The following is a 13673-nucleotide window of genomic DNA, read 5'->3' as shown; positions in this document are numbered from 1 at the left end:
TCTGTCTTTTCAAGTGATCGAAAGGTTTTGCCTGCCACCTGGTAAACAAGTGATTTTCAAGGATGCAGCAGGAATGGAGGTTGATGCAGAAAGATTCAGCGACCTGATTGGGCGAGGCCATGTGGCGCTGAGAGCTTTTTCAAATGATGCTGAGAAATGAATAAAGCAAGTGCAGTCAAGCATTCTTGACCTTTAAAAAGTTAAATGTACACTTTTTTTCCTCATAGAATTTTCAGATGGCTCTTTTCTCCTGAATCTATGGTGTCTGACTCAAGCTTCAGCTCAGGTACATCAACAGGAATTATGGACGAGATCCCTCGCAAGGGACAAAGACTTAGGGATGCAGGTGCGGTGTCTGCTAAACAGGTAGTTACAGCGCTTGTACATGGCATTCACCCTTCCACTAAGTTTCAGGAGTGCTGGTTGTCCTCATGCTGTGCCAACTTGTCTTTTCATTCTTTCTGTTTGTTGAATCTGTGCTTGGAAGCAAGTCAGGTGGTGAAGAAGTACCACAGGAGTACCACACAACAGAAACCCTGTCAGATGCTGCATGTAGGAAACTGGTCAACATACTGGTGGCTAACATGATTGATGGTCATGGGTACGTGTGTTTCATACTGCTTCAGTTGTGGGTAACCACATGACCTCTCCATAGATTCTTTTTGATGCATCCCCTCTCAGGCACCTGCCATCGACATCAGTCAGAGAAGACTGTGCTCTTGGGACGGTGATGCTGTTCCCATCTCTCAAGGGTCCATACTCCCACAAAGGCTGTGGAAGTCATTATTGTTGTTTACACGGCTCTCTCAAAGTTGCATGTTGTGACAAATCATGAGAGTAAAGTAGAACGTGTGTTCATTTTCATTTCAGGAACACTTCTATGATGCAGCAAGCAGCCCACAGTACATTGCTTGGCGTCTGAAAAGGGTCCAGAGGAAGATGGTGGAGAACCAGCACTGCCACCGAACAGCCCTGTAGACGTTCTCTCTGGGGTCCACAGTCCCAAAGGACTGTCAATGTTGAAAATCAGCTCAATGGGGATGCTTGCTGGGAAGCCACGTCTTTGCTCAATCACACCACAGACAGGCCTCTGGTTTTTCAGAAGATGAGGCAGACATTCCAGCACCGTCAGAAACTTGGCAATGACCCAGACAGAAGTGGTGAAACCCTCTCCATTTTCCCAAGATTCTTGGATGAGGAAGGACTGGTAAGTTTGGAATCGCATGTTAAGAGTGGCTTGAAAATTAGAAGCATTTCCTGTATTTGTAACCTCATTGTATTTCATCCAGTTGGATCAAGACGTCCCCCTCCTGTTTGACAGTGAGGCGTCGTCCAGATTGCTTCAAAAGTGGGATGTGTTCTTCAGGCCAGGTGTCCTACAAGAGGCCAAGCGGCTCCCTTCAGCACCAGAGTTGTGTCGTTTATTGCAGACAGCAGAAAGTTGTCCAGAAAGTCAGCTTGATGGTGCGACAAGTGAGTTGTGTGTTTGTTTTAAAGCATTTGCTGTCATTGACTACTGCAACTCTCTTCTGGCAGGCCTCCCTGCATGCTCATTCAAGCCTCTGCAGATGATCCAGAATGCAGCAGCACATCTGGTCTTCAACCAGCCTAAAAGGGCACATGTCACCCGCTGCTGGTTTCTCTTCACTGGCTTCCAGTGGCAGCCAGGATCAAATTCAAGGCACTTCTCTTGGCTTACAAAACAATCACAAGAACAGCTCCAGCCTACCTGGAATCCCTGATCCAGGTCTACTCTCCTCCTCGCCCACTACGCTCTGCATGCCAAAGACGCCTGGTGCTTCCAGCCCAGCGCTGCTCCAAATCTCTAGCCAGACTCTTCTCCTCTGTTGTTCCCAAATGGTGGAACGAACTACCGAACTCTGTGCGTTCTGCTGAGTCCCTTTGTACTTTTAAGAGACAATTGAAGACTCAGTTGTTCAGAGAGCACCGAGGCACTTAACCTGACTCTTCTCCTCTTTGGGGTAGAATAAGTCAGAGGGTCCAAGACCCAGCACTTAGTGATTATGTAGCACTAACTGGGTTGTGTGATGTTGTATGTTTGTCCAAAAAAAAAGGGGGGGGGGCGACACTTCTTCTGCCACTAGATGGCAGTACCTGTGACCAAATCACAACTGAAGCACTTTTGCGCTTCCTATGGACTTTTCCTTAATTAGGTCTAAATTCTTGCTTGTGTTGTACGTCGCTTTGGACAAAAGCGTCTGCTAAATGAAATTGTAGAATTGTCATTGCAATCATGTGCCAATTATTATTTTAACTATTGATTAAATCAAGGAAATGAAATCCCCTCTGATGTGGTATATATCTGAGTCTTGAGATACGAACACTAAGACAGTGATCACTCCATGCCCCTGTCATCATTCAGACATTTTCAGTTGATCTTTCTAACCCTCAGCCTACGACCCAGAAATGGCCACTGTGTTGGTATTGATACATCTCCTTCCACCACCACCTCAGGGAAGGCATCTCCCAAAGTCAGTGCAAGTGATGCAGTTGAGAGGCTGGTAGCCTTTCCTAAGGTCATTTGTATTAAGTTCAGGACTTTTCACATCAGCCTCTGAGCCACAAGGTGGACTGATGGACGGTTGGATGAAATGAGCCTTACTTTTAGAGGCATTTTGATCTTGTTTGAAAGCATAGCATGTTTGAATGCGAGTTACTTTGTTTTAATGTCGTTCTTTTGTCTTTTTTTTTTGCGATAGCACATTCTTGAATCTAATGTAAGGTTTCTTAATGTCAACCCCAGTCATGCTGCAGTTTGGAGGAGCATCTCCCCAACCAACAGCATCAGCGGCCATACCTTCTTGCTGTTGGGCGTCAGAGGAACAAGACTGACAGCTTCTACATCGCCATGGATAAGCATCTCCTTCCATGTCAAGCCAAGGACTCCATTGGGGCACGTGATGAACTTTTCAAGGCATATTTTGTGTTCAACTTGTCTTCTTTTCCACATTCCTGCAGACAACAGTGTGTAACATTGATGTGGGGAAAATGAAGGAGTCACCAAGAGTGAAAGAACTGAGAGCCAGACTACTTAACCAGCCAGTAGACCTCTCACTCTGGCTCTGTGGGTAAGAACCTAGATGCTGACCTGTGGGCAGCATGGCTCAGGGGTAGAGTGGCCGTCGAGCAACCAAAGGGTCGCTGGTTTGATCCCCGACCCCGGTGACCACGTCAAAGTGTCCTTGAGCAAGATACTGAACCCATAATTGCTCCTGATGAGTAGGTTGGCGCCTTGCATGGCACCCTCCACCATCAGTGTGTGAATGAGATGACAAAGCACTTTGAGTCCCTGCTAAGGTAGAAAAGCGCTGTATAAAATTGAGTCCATTTACCACTTCCTGTGTAACAAAGGTCAGCAGCTGATCTGGGAGTTGAACATGGTTACCATCCTGGATCCAAATTCAAATTGTTGTGTTCTCAGCAAGGCTGGCCGTTTTTTTTACATACGCAGGTTTTCGAAAGCATCTTAATTCTGTTCATGGCAATGTTGAGCAAATTGCTCAAACTTCAACAGCTAACAATGAACAAGTAGCAACCTCATCTTATGTTGTGGAGGATCCTGTTAATTCCCCAGATCAGTGTAGCTCTTCCAGCATTTTTGCTGAGAGCAGTTATCAACTAACTCAAGATCCAAAGAAATGTGTGAATCCATCGTGGCCAAATTACAGGAGAGTGGGATTTCTGACAGTTTAGTATCCTCAATTGTAGGAACTAACAAGTGAACTTCGCTCACAGGCTAAGTGTGCCGCTACTGCTGCTCTACCATTGAATGACCCCCACATATCTGTGATTCATGACGCAAGGCGCCCAGGCTGCATACTTGCGCTGGCACGAGCCACACTCGACGTACTCGGTGCCCATGAAGTACCAGCCGGTGGCGTCCAGGACCCTCCGCACTGTCCTGTAGAGCCCCGCTCCGACCAGTTTGCGGCCGCAGTCGGGGCACACCAGCTTGTATGCCCACAGCTTGTAGGGCAGCCAAAGGAAGAAGCGGTACTTACGAGACTCCACTTCCATGGCGGCGTTGAGGAGATCTGTTTCCGAAGGCTCAGAGGGGTCGACGGATGCAGCGCCAGTAATCGCACGTGGAAAAGGAGAAGAACACAAGTCAAGTGCGCTCACACGGACGAAATCTGTAGAAACAGGAGGAACTTACTGGATGAGGGCTGCTGTGCAGGCTGGTGGGAGGAGGACCCCGCTGCCACTTCCACATCCCTGCCCAGTATGCATCCTTGTTGGCGGCCAGGGGCGACTCGGCGATGTCCCCGCTGTCCCTCTCCTGCAGGTGAGCAACCAGGAGGCTGCTGGCGTGGCCGACATCATTGCTCAGGAGCCACTTGGACGTTTTCCCCTGGTATTTGCCAAACTGGAGCTCACTCTCACTGAGCACCAGCTGGAAGCAACCAGGGTCACCTCTGTCCCGGAGCACCCAGTTCCTCGCTGCCTCCCTCACCAGGTCGGGCTTCTTGACCTGCGTGACCTTCGCTTTGCCGGTTCTGGTCAGCAGTGTCGCCGCAGGCGTAGTAGCCAGCATGAGCTCGGTGGACTTAGAGCCATGAAATCGGAAGACGGTTTGTAACCCATTCTGCAAAGAGTCACCCTCTTTTAGCGTGACGCGTGTAGTCAAACGCAGGAACACACAAACTACAGAAAATGAACTCTTTTTCACACAGCAACAGCCTCTTTCAGTCATTCAAGTATAATGAGCAAGGTTTACTCATGGATGGCGAGCCTAGTGACCCTGAGAGAGGGAGAGATTTGGAGATGCAGTGGGGCCAGCAGTAGAAGCTACCTGGACGACTGCAGACCACCTGAATCTCTCACTCTGAGAGCAGATAAGACACACACACGTCTCACCTACCCAGGTAGTAGCAGTAATAAGTGGACATGGAGACAAAGAACTGAATGGACTTTGATTCACTGAACACACACACACACACACACATTGGACTCTTCTTGAACTGAACTGATACTGAGCAGGAGAGCTATTTTCTTTTGAGCTTTTTATTATTTTCCTTATTATTTAATGGCGCTTTATTGAAATTAACAGGGAAAAGTTCTTAAAGCTGTTAATGTGTATTTGCCTTCCACCGATATTAAAGTGTCACCTGTTCAAGTGCTACACTCGCTCCTTTTTGTGAGTCCCTCAGTGCAGCTCCTACCAGACCTAGAAAGCAGCGTGAAGCACCTGCTCCTGCTGATGTGACAAACAAGGCAAGGTGATCAGGAGGAGGGATGAGCCGGACGCTCAGATGAAACCAGGATCCAGTAGGGATGTAGCAGTCATGGAGAGACCGAGGAATGAACAAAGACAATGAGTCTGTGCTCAGGGAACAACATGACAACAGTGTTTCTGCAGAGGGGGAAAGTCCTGGGCAGCCGACCAGTCACACACAGCCCCCCCCCCCCCCCCCCACACACACACACACACACACACACTGAGACATGCAGCAGCTCACAGTAACTGCCTCAGTCACACAGCAGATAGACTCCTTTCTGTAACAGGATAAACAGTAGAAAATGGATGGAAGTGATGATGAACTGATGAACAGGTGATTTGTCCAAAAGCCAACATCAGATTCATTTCCAATCTGTGGAAGCAGTTTCATCTTGAGGTTCCAGGTAAGAACAGCCAGCTGTGGGCTGACACACATCTCTTCAGGAGCACTTCTATGCTCCAAACTTGCCAGGTTGAATTGTGTCTGTATTCTGAGGGCAGCAGGAGGACGGAGGAGTGAGGACACACACATTTGGAACTGAGAGCAGCTGTGTGTGGGATTTCCCCAGCAAAGATAAAACCAGCTCCTTCATGCTGGCTATGAAGGCTCACAGTCACACTGACCCTGCTACAAATACTTTGATATGCAACAGACTGGTTTCTCTTCTGGTAGTTTTTTATCAACTGTTGTCACATTTATGGATCAATTTAGCTGTTAAGATGAAGGCTCACAGTCACACTGACCCAGCTACAAATACTTTGATATGCAACAGACTGGTTTCTCTTCTGGTAGTTTGTTATCAACTGTTGTCACATTTAAGGATCACTTTAGACTAGAGGGTGTCCTCTTCAGATTTTGAACAGCGCAATATAGACTCTGTGGGTCCTTCTGATTGATTAATGATGACTTGTTGAAAAATTCCTACAGTCATCAGTAGGAGCAGAGCTGATGAGGAGAAATCAACTCCAGATGTTCCCAGACGGGGAAAACCTGCTCTTCCTCGCTGGTTCACCTCTGGAAACGAAGCTCCAACAGACGCGCGAACCAGAGGGAGGAAACCACGGCGTTTCACTTCTTTACATTTAGAATCTCACGCCAAGCCGGAGAAGCAGGTCCTGAATCAGTCACGTGGTCACTGCCGGCTGGCGAGACTTCGGGCGTCACTACATACGTCGTCAATACGCGCTTCACAAAACGAGAAGAAGACGCGGAAAGCTTTGAACCCAACAAGGAAAGAAGGAGAAGTCCGTGAAGCCCCGGCCTCGGTCTTTGTCTCCTGAAGGCTGAGTGGCGCCGGTAGAACCTCAACATGTGCGCCGCGCAGCTGCTGCGGGTGTCGGTCCAGGAGCGGTAAGGTGGTTCTCTGGATCACTGTTTTTGTCATGTAATCGGATTGCACTTTGTCTTGGCTCCATGGTAGCGCACAAAGGACCTGGAGGGCTGCGTTCTGCTCCGCCTCCATGTTTACAATGAAAGGGGCGTGCGCTGCGTCCAAGAGTTTCCTGGCCAGCTGTGCAGTTGGCCACGCCTCCTGACGGGGAAAATCCTGTAGTCTGAACACTCCTGTGTGCCAACAAATCTTGTGGTGTGAACAGCAGCCTGATTGAGCGTCGATGGTGTGAACAGCAGGGCCTGTCGCTAACAAAAAGTAGCGTAGTTTGAACAGGGCTTGAGCTTCTGCTGGTGGAACTCTGAGGGTCCCTGAGGCCCCAAACCCCTGACCAGGAGGAGGTGGCAGTCCCTCGGGGCCAAATTAAGAAAGAAAACTACAAAACCATTTCTCATCAGATGCCAACAACTAAATCTTGACATCTGCCTTCATTGGATGGCCTGTATCAAATATATTCAAACCAACAAGAACACTCATCACTGTTGCCAATAGCAACAAAACTAAAAAGGGTTGGCCAGGTTATTAAAGAGAAATCCCTTCACCAAGTCTTGAAAAACAAAACTGATCAATAGAAAATAAATCAATAAAATAGAGCATCCATCCAGATCTTGAGAACCAACAACAGAAATGATCTTAACTGGACGGTCCAATTCTGAGATCAACTTACAAAATAAAGTCAGACTCAATAAGAGCTCTCAATGTAGCCGATATTTACCAAACTGAAGGGTTGGCGTTGTGTTAAACCTCTTGTTTGTCTTCTTGTCCTGTTCTCAGCTTCTTGTTTGGAGCACCTGAACTCTGTTTGCACCTGAACAGCTCCACTCTCCTTTCTCACCAATCCACTCCTCAACAACAGCCTCCTGTTTCCCTTTGCAAACTCTAACAAACCTCCATATCCAAGTCATTTGTTCTGGACTTCTCATGGCCCAAGTTGACCAAAGTCCTCTTTCTTTGATGGAACGTGGTTTGATGGTAGGGGGTTCAGATCTGTGACAAAGCAGAGAAGGAACTCTCCCAAGATGCTGAGACGCATCAATGACACGGAGGGAAAGAGAGGAGGTGAACCTGTCCTCTCATTGCTGCCTTTTCCAGTGGATTCTTCAGCTTCTGCAGATAAATCTGGTCCACATTCAGTTTGTGGCTCATCTGTTACTTTCTGAAGGGAGAGAGAGAGAAAGAGAAACGTCATTCTGAGTGCAACCCAACGCAGCAAAAAGCTATGCTGGAACCTGACGGGCTACGTCCTGGCTCGTTAGGGTCCAAGCAGTGATTGATGGTGATGGAGGCAGTGGGGTTGGGAGGGTGTGTGTGTGTGTGTGTGTGTCACGAGAAGATACACACACACACACACACACACACACACACACACAGCGGTGTGACAGAGAGATGAGAGGAAGCTGACACTGTATCACGCACCTTTTTCAGCAGATTTTTCCGCTCCTGCAGATCATTTTGTCAACTCTTATCCAGTAATGTTGGGAGTCCATCAGGATTTGTGGGGTTTTTAACTTCTAAAATTTTGTGGAAAAACCCCTGAGACAAACTCCACCTTCAGGAGCCAGAAAGGATTGGATTGTTTTTCTGAAGGCAAAGGTGGTCCAATCCCATCCATGATCCCAGACCTGCTCAGTGCCCCCTCAGATAAAGATGGTGGATCAAATCAGCAACAACAAGTCAGTAAAAGTCAAAGAGCAGGCAGCACAATGTTGGTGGGACTTGTTCTGGTGATTGAGCTCCATTCTACCACCATCATGGATCAGAGACATGAGGAAAGCTGTGGAGCAGCTGAAGGTGGTTGCTGCCAGGCTGAAGACTACCAGACACATCAGGAGGACCAGGATGGTGATGCTGAAAGAGCAGCACAGGACTCAGGCAGCACACACACACACACACACACACACACACACACACACACACACACACACACACACACACACACACACACACACACACACACACACACACACACAATAGTTTGTCTTTGAGAGAGGGGGCTTTCGTTGGTGCTGTCTACCTAATTGCGGTATCTGTGCTCTGCCAGCAGAGGTCGTGCTTCCCCACCAATCTTCTAGGGTGTCTGAGTGGTGCCGCCATGTTCAGGTTGTAGCAGGAGGCTGTAGCTGGAGGTCGTAGCAGGAGGACATAGGTTTCCGCTTGGCAATTTGGATGTAGCGAAAGTCACGTTATGAATGGAGGGCTGAGTTGGAGCAGAGGGGGGCAGGATCCTGGGGGTGGACTTTCTTTAGGGGGCTGAGGTGTCTGGTGGTCTTGGTGGACCTTCTGCATCTCAAGCTGAGACCACAGAGTCCTGTGTTCTTGAGTCATTGTCTAAAGTCTCTGTTGTTGGAGCGCTCAGTGTGGTCCCTGATGGTCTAGTGGCTAGGATTTGGCGCTTTCACCGCCGCGGCCCGGGTTTGATTCCCGGTTAGGGAAAGAGTTATTTAGAGGTTGAGGGAGAGGTGATCAGGTGGTCCACATGATGGTGGAGGTGATGAAGTGTGAATCCATCATGGCTCCACTCTCACCCCCATTGTAGTGTTCTTGGTTCACTCTGCCATGGCCCCATGTTGAAGGGTGACTGTCTCATTCAGGTTCAACCCTTTGCTAGACTCTATTAAGTCACTGACTCCCAAACTCTGTAATCCTCCTTAGTAGCTTTGGTTATTGATGATCTGCAATGGTTCGTGGGGGGTGGAGCCTATCCCAGCAGCCCTCAGGTGAGGGGCGGGGTTTATCCTGGACAGGTCACCAGTCCATGGCAGGGCCAACACATAGAGACAGATTGATTATAAAAATGTTCATCCCCAGTTTGAAGTTAGAGACAGGATTTAAGTGTGGAAGGTTTTTGTATCTTCAATTTAATTCTGAGTGTTGTAAACTGTTTCTAACAAATTCTACTGTTCAACAGTTCAAGTGTTTCTAATGAAGCTGAATGTTCTCCTCTACTTTCCTCAATTAGGTTCCTTTCATGTCCTCCTGAGATCAAAGACAGAATTCTAGGTACAAATAAATACACTATCAAAGCCCCCTGATGACATCATCATCAATTCTGACTTTGATCTGGAGGCTCTTGCTTTCTTGCTTCAAATAAAATCCGTTGTTCCAGGGAAAAATCTGCATATAAACACACACACACACACACACACACATGCACACATTATCACTTGTTTCTTTTGGTTAGATAACCGTTATACCAACGTGTTGCTGATTGATTGATGCTCTGTGTTAATAAATATATTTTTATTATAAGAGAGAAGTCGTAGTGTCTTTTGTGTACCAACTTGTGGTCACGTGTCTCAGCAACAGCAGTGCTCGGACCTCCTCCTCCAACATCAGAGCTGTCCCTTGGTAGTTAATGTTACAGAATATTGACTGTTAGTAGATAAACTCTGTTAGAGACTGGTAACTGTTACAAGTTTGGTCGTATTTTAGTTTCCCTGAACTCATCAGGGTGGTGCCCCGAATAATTAATATTTAATATTAATTAGTAATTTATTTAATAATCTATAATTATATTCATAATTATCGATTATCATTGTTTTTGACCAATTCGCTCTTCAGCGCACAACATATGGTTCATATTAACATGCAATGCAGTGCAAATACATTGTTTCACAATGTAGATTTATAAAGCAGCAACTTCAAACGCACAGACTGTATCCATTCCAACACTGTGGTACACGATGGTGTACAACATGGACATACAGAATGACCACGAAAGCCAACATGTTATGTTTCTCTCAATAACAGTTCTAACAGTTAACCACATTTAGTGCAAACAGTAATCACACTGATATATTTCTCTGCTGTTGGGAGGACCAACATAAATAAACATTGAACAAAAAAAAACAAACACCTGAGCAGTGCAGTGGTCTGGTCTCTCTAAACTCACCAGAACTTGCTATCTAATAGCATTTTACAACACTGGTACTTTTTTTTTTTTTCCTTCATCAAACCATTAACATGAGCCTGAGCAGTGCACTGGTCTCTGCAACTGTGTTAATAACATCATCGTTTTCCAGGGACATGTGTGGAACTGGACAACGATGATGTGGAACTGGGTCTTCGTAATCTTCACTGGCACTGCTGGTCTGCTGAGAGGCTGCAGCCATCTGCTGTGAAGCTAAGACAAAAGTTTCTCACATGAGTGCCAAACTTTTAAGAAGAGACAACTTTTGACTGTCAGTGAGTGGCTAACGTTAGCCAAAAAAACGATACAATAACAGTGCGGCGTAACATTAGCGTTAGCACTTAACAGCTACTGGCTAGACTAGCCAGTAGCCAAACACAGTCACAGATAGCCAAAGTTTGTCAGGCTGCACGGTTATAGCTGCTAGTACAGCCTGAGCTAACATTAACGTTAGCTTAGCTAAGTTAACACAAGATAAGTTTACTATTTGCCTGTCCCTTCTTGTTGGACATGCTTGGGGAAGAACGTGTCGAGTTTTGGAAATTTGGCTGCAGTTGCCTCAGCTGCTTTTCTTTTGCGGAGTCTCTCTTTTTCGGCTCCTCCTTTCTCCTTCCTCTTACTGGGCAACATTCTTCATGGCTTCTGACTGCAAGGCGGCCGCTGAGTGGTGGCACTACAACTAGATGGGTCTGTTTCTCATTTTAACACAAAAACAAACTAACCGCTGTTTCTGCGTTTTTACCAGAAATATATATTTTTAAATGCCTGCTCACACCGGCCCATCCGGCCGCCGGGGGCACCGGCCGTTCAAGAAAACTCCCGGTCCTCCAGATGGCCACTCCGAGCCTGAGTGTCTCCCTCAGCCGGCATGGGCCCGCTGACCAGCCACTGCCCTCCGTGATGATGGGTCACCTATCAGGATGAGGCGTTGTGCATCAGTGGAGTTCGCTGTCAAGACGCTGCCAAGTGGCCTGTCATCAACCTCCAGTTGTGGAGACTCCACAGGCTAAAGATGGGAGGGAGAAGAAGAAGTGAGAACCACCCCTCAGTGTAGCACAGCACAGAGGGATTGAAGCACAAGTAGCACTTAGACCACAGGTGGTGGAGAGTTTAAGAAAGAGAAACCAGAGCTGAGCAGCAGCAGAAATCAAGGTGGGTCCTTCCATCAAACTGATCCTGTGCAGCTGTCACCACTGCCTGTGGGAATGGATTTGTTCATGCTGACACTTAGCAGTTGTGTTTGATTGATGTGACTCTCTCACCACTGCTGCTGGTGCTACCACATTCTGTCCTGATGACTGTTGTTTGTCTGTTTAAAGCTCTGCTCACAGTTGAACCTGTTGACTCTCCAGTCCTTTTAGCATTGGGACAAGTTCAAAGATTGAAGTACACTGATAAACCTCAGTTAAAGTTCTTCAGTGCTGCTCACTTAAAATTCAAAAGTGCTCTAATGACTCAAAACATTGTGGTGCTATGAGGTTTTTACATTTCTGAGTTATCAGAGCTTCATATTTTAACTAGTTCTTGACTGCTTGGTCTTCCTGTAGGCGATAAGCAGGTTTGGTCCATTCTGTCACTGCAACATCAAAGACCAAATTCTGAGATCAAAAAGTTCAAAAAAATCATCTGAATTCAAAGTATTTTGAAGTCAAGTTTTGGAAGTCGACCATGAACTGGGTTCTCCTTTCAGACAAGGATCAGGGTGAATATTTGTTGCCATGATGTCCTCCTTAAACAGTGGTGGTAAAAGTACTCAACTCCAGTACTTGAGTCAAAGTATTGATACTCAGAGTCAAATCTTACTCAACGACAACAAAAAGTTGCTCGGCCAAAATTTTACTCAAGTTAAAGTAACCAGGAACTTTTTTTTCAAAAATACTTCAGTATTCAAAAGTACAAAGTACCGATGTCAGTACATTGCTGTAGTTTTTTTCAGTGCTTTTTCAGACTCTGAAACCATCCAATGATGAAGTCCGACATGTAGAACAACTCTAGTCCACTTTAGTCCACTGGAGTCCTCCTCTAGTAGGACGCATCACCAACAAGGATGAGTCTGAATCCAGAGAGGAGGTGGAACACCTGGTGCAGTGGAGCAGAGCAGACAACCTCTGCATCAGCGTCCAGAAGACCAAGGAGATGGAGGTGGACTTTCAGAGGGTCAGGCACCCTCCCCCCCTGCACATCAGTGGCACAGCTGTGGAAGTGGTCTCCAGCTCCAGGTACCTGGGTGTGCACATATCCAGTGACCTCACCTGGAGTGCCAACACTTCCCATCTGGTCTGGAAGGCCCAGCAGCGTCTCTACTTCCTCAGGGAGCTGTGGAGAGCTGGACTGGAGAGCTCCGTCCTGAGGAACTTCTACCGCTGTGTGGTGGAGAGCGTCCTGTGCACCTGCATCACCGTGTGGCACGGAGCCACACGGCTGCTGAAAGATAGGCTCTGCAGAGGGGGGTCAAGGCTGCACAGAGAACTCTGGGGAGCAGTCCTCCCTCCATCTGGGACCTCTACACCTCACGATGCAAAGTGAGGGCCCTCCGCATCATGGAGGACTCCACCCATCCCGCCCACAGTCTGCTGCGTCCTCTCCCCTCTGGAAGGTGGTTGAGGAGCATCCAGAGCCGGACCACCAGGCTCAGGAACAGTTTCTTCCCTGCAGCTGTCAGACTGCTGAACTGGAGCCCTGCTCTGTAGTCTCCACCCTCTCCCATCCACAGAGCAACAACTGGTCCCTCATCCTCTAAATGCAGTGTCCCTCAACTTGATACTTGGACATAGACTCTCTTGCCTTCTCTTGCCTTGTACATATACATTCTTCATATATATATATATATATATATATATATATATATATATATATATATATATATATATATATATATATATGTATGTATGTATGTATGTATATATATGTATGTATGTATATATGTATATGTATGTATGTATATATGTATATATGTATATATGTATATATATATATATATGTATATATGTATATAGATAGATAGATAGATAGATAGATAGATAGATAGATAGATAGATATAGATATATAGATATAGTATAAATCCTTCTTTAAATATCTTTTCTGTCTGTAAATCCTTATTTCTGTCCTCCACTCTTTATTATGCTATCTCTT

General features: G+C 46.6%; 1 non-coding gene across 1 annotated transcript; it reads left to right on the top strand.

Moving 5' to 3' along the window:
• The first annotated feature begins 8991 nt into the window (after positions 1 to 8991).
• trnae-uuc (transfer RNA glutamic acid (anticodon UUC)) lies at positions 8992 to 9063 on the top strand. Its single transcript has one exon. It is a non-coding gene; the product is annotated as a tRNA-Glu (tRNA).
• Positions 9064 to 13673: the final 4610 nt, after the last annotated feature.

The sequence above is a fragment of the Aulostomus chinensis genome, chromosome 1 (genome assembly GCF_037954235.1).
Source record: "Aulostomus chinensis isolate RoL2024-O1b breed Wild chromosome 1, RoL_Achi_v1.0, whole genome shotgun sequence".
In the NCBI taxonomy this organism is placed as follows: domain Eukaryota; kingdom Metazoa; phylum Chordata; class Actinopteri; order Syngnathiformes; family Aulostomidae; genus Aulostomus; species Aulostomus chinensis.
Note: the sequence above shows the minus strand (reverse complement) of the source record. Positions and strands in the feature narration are given on the sequence as shown.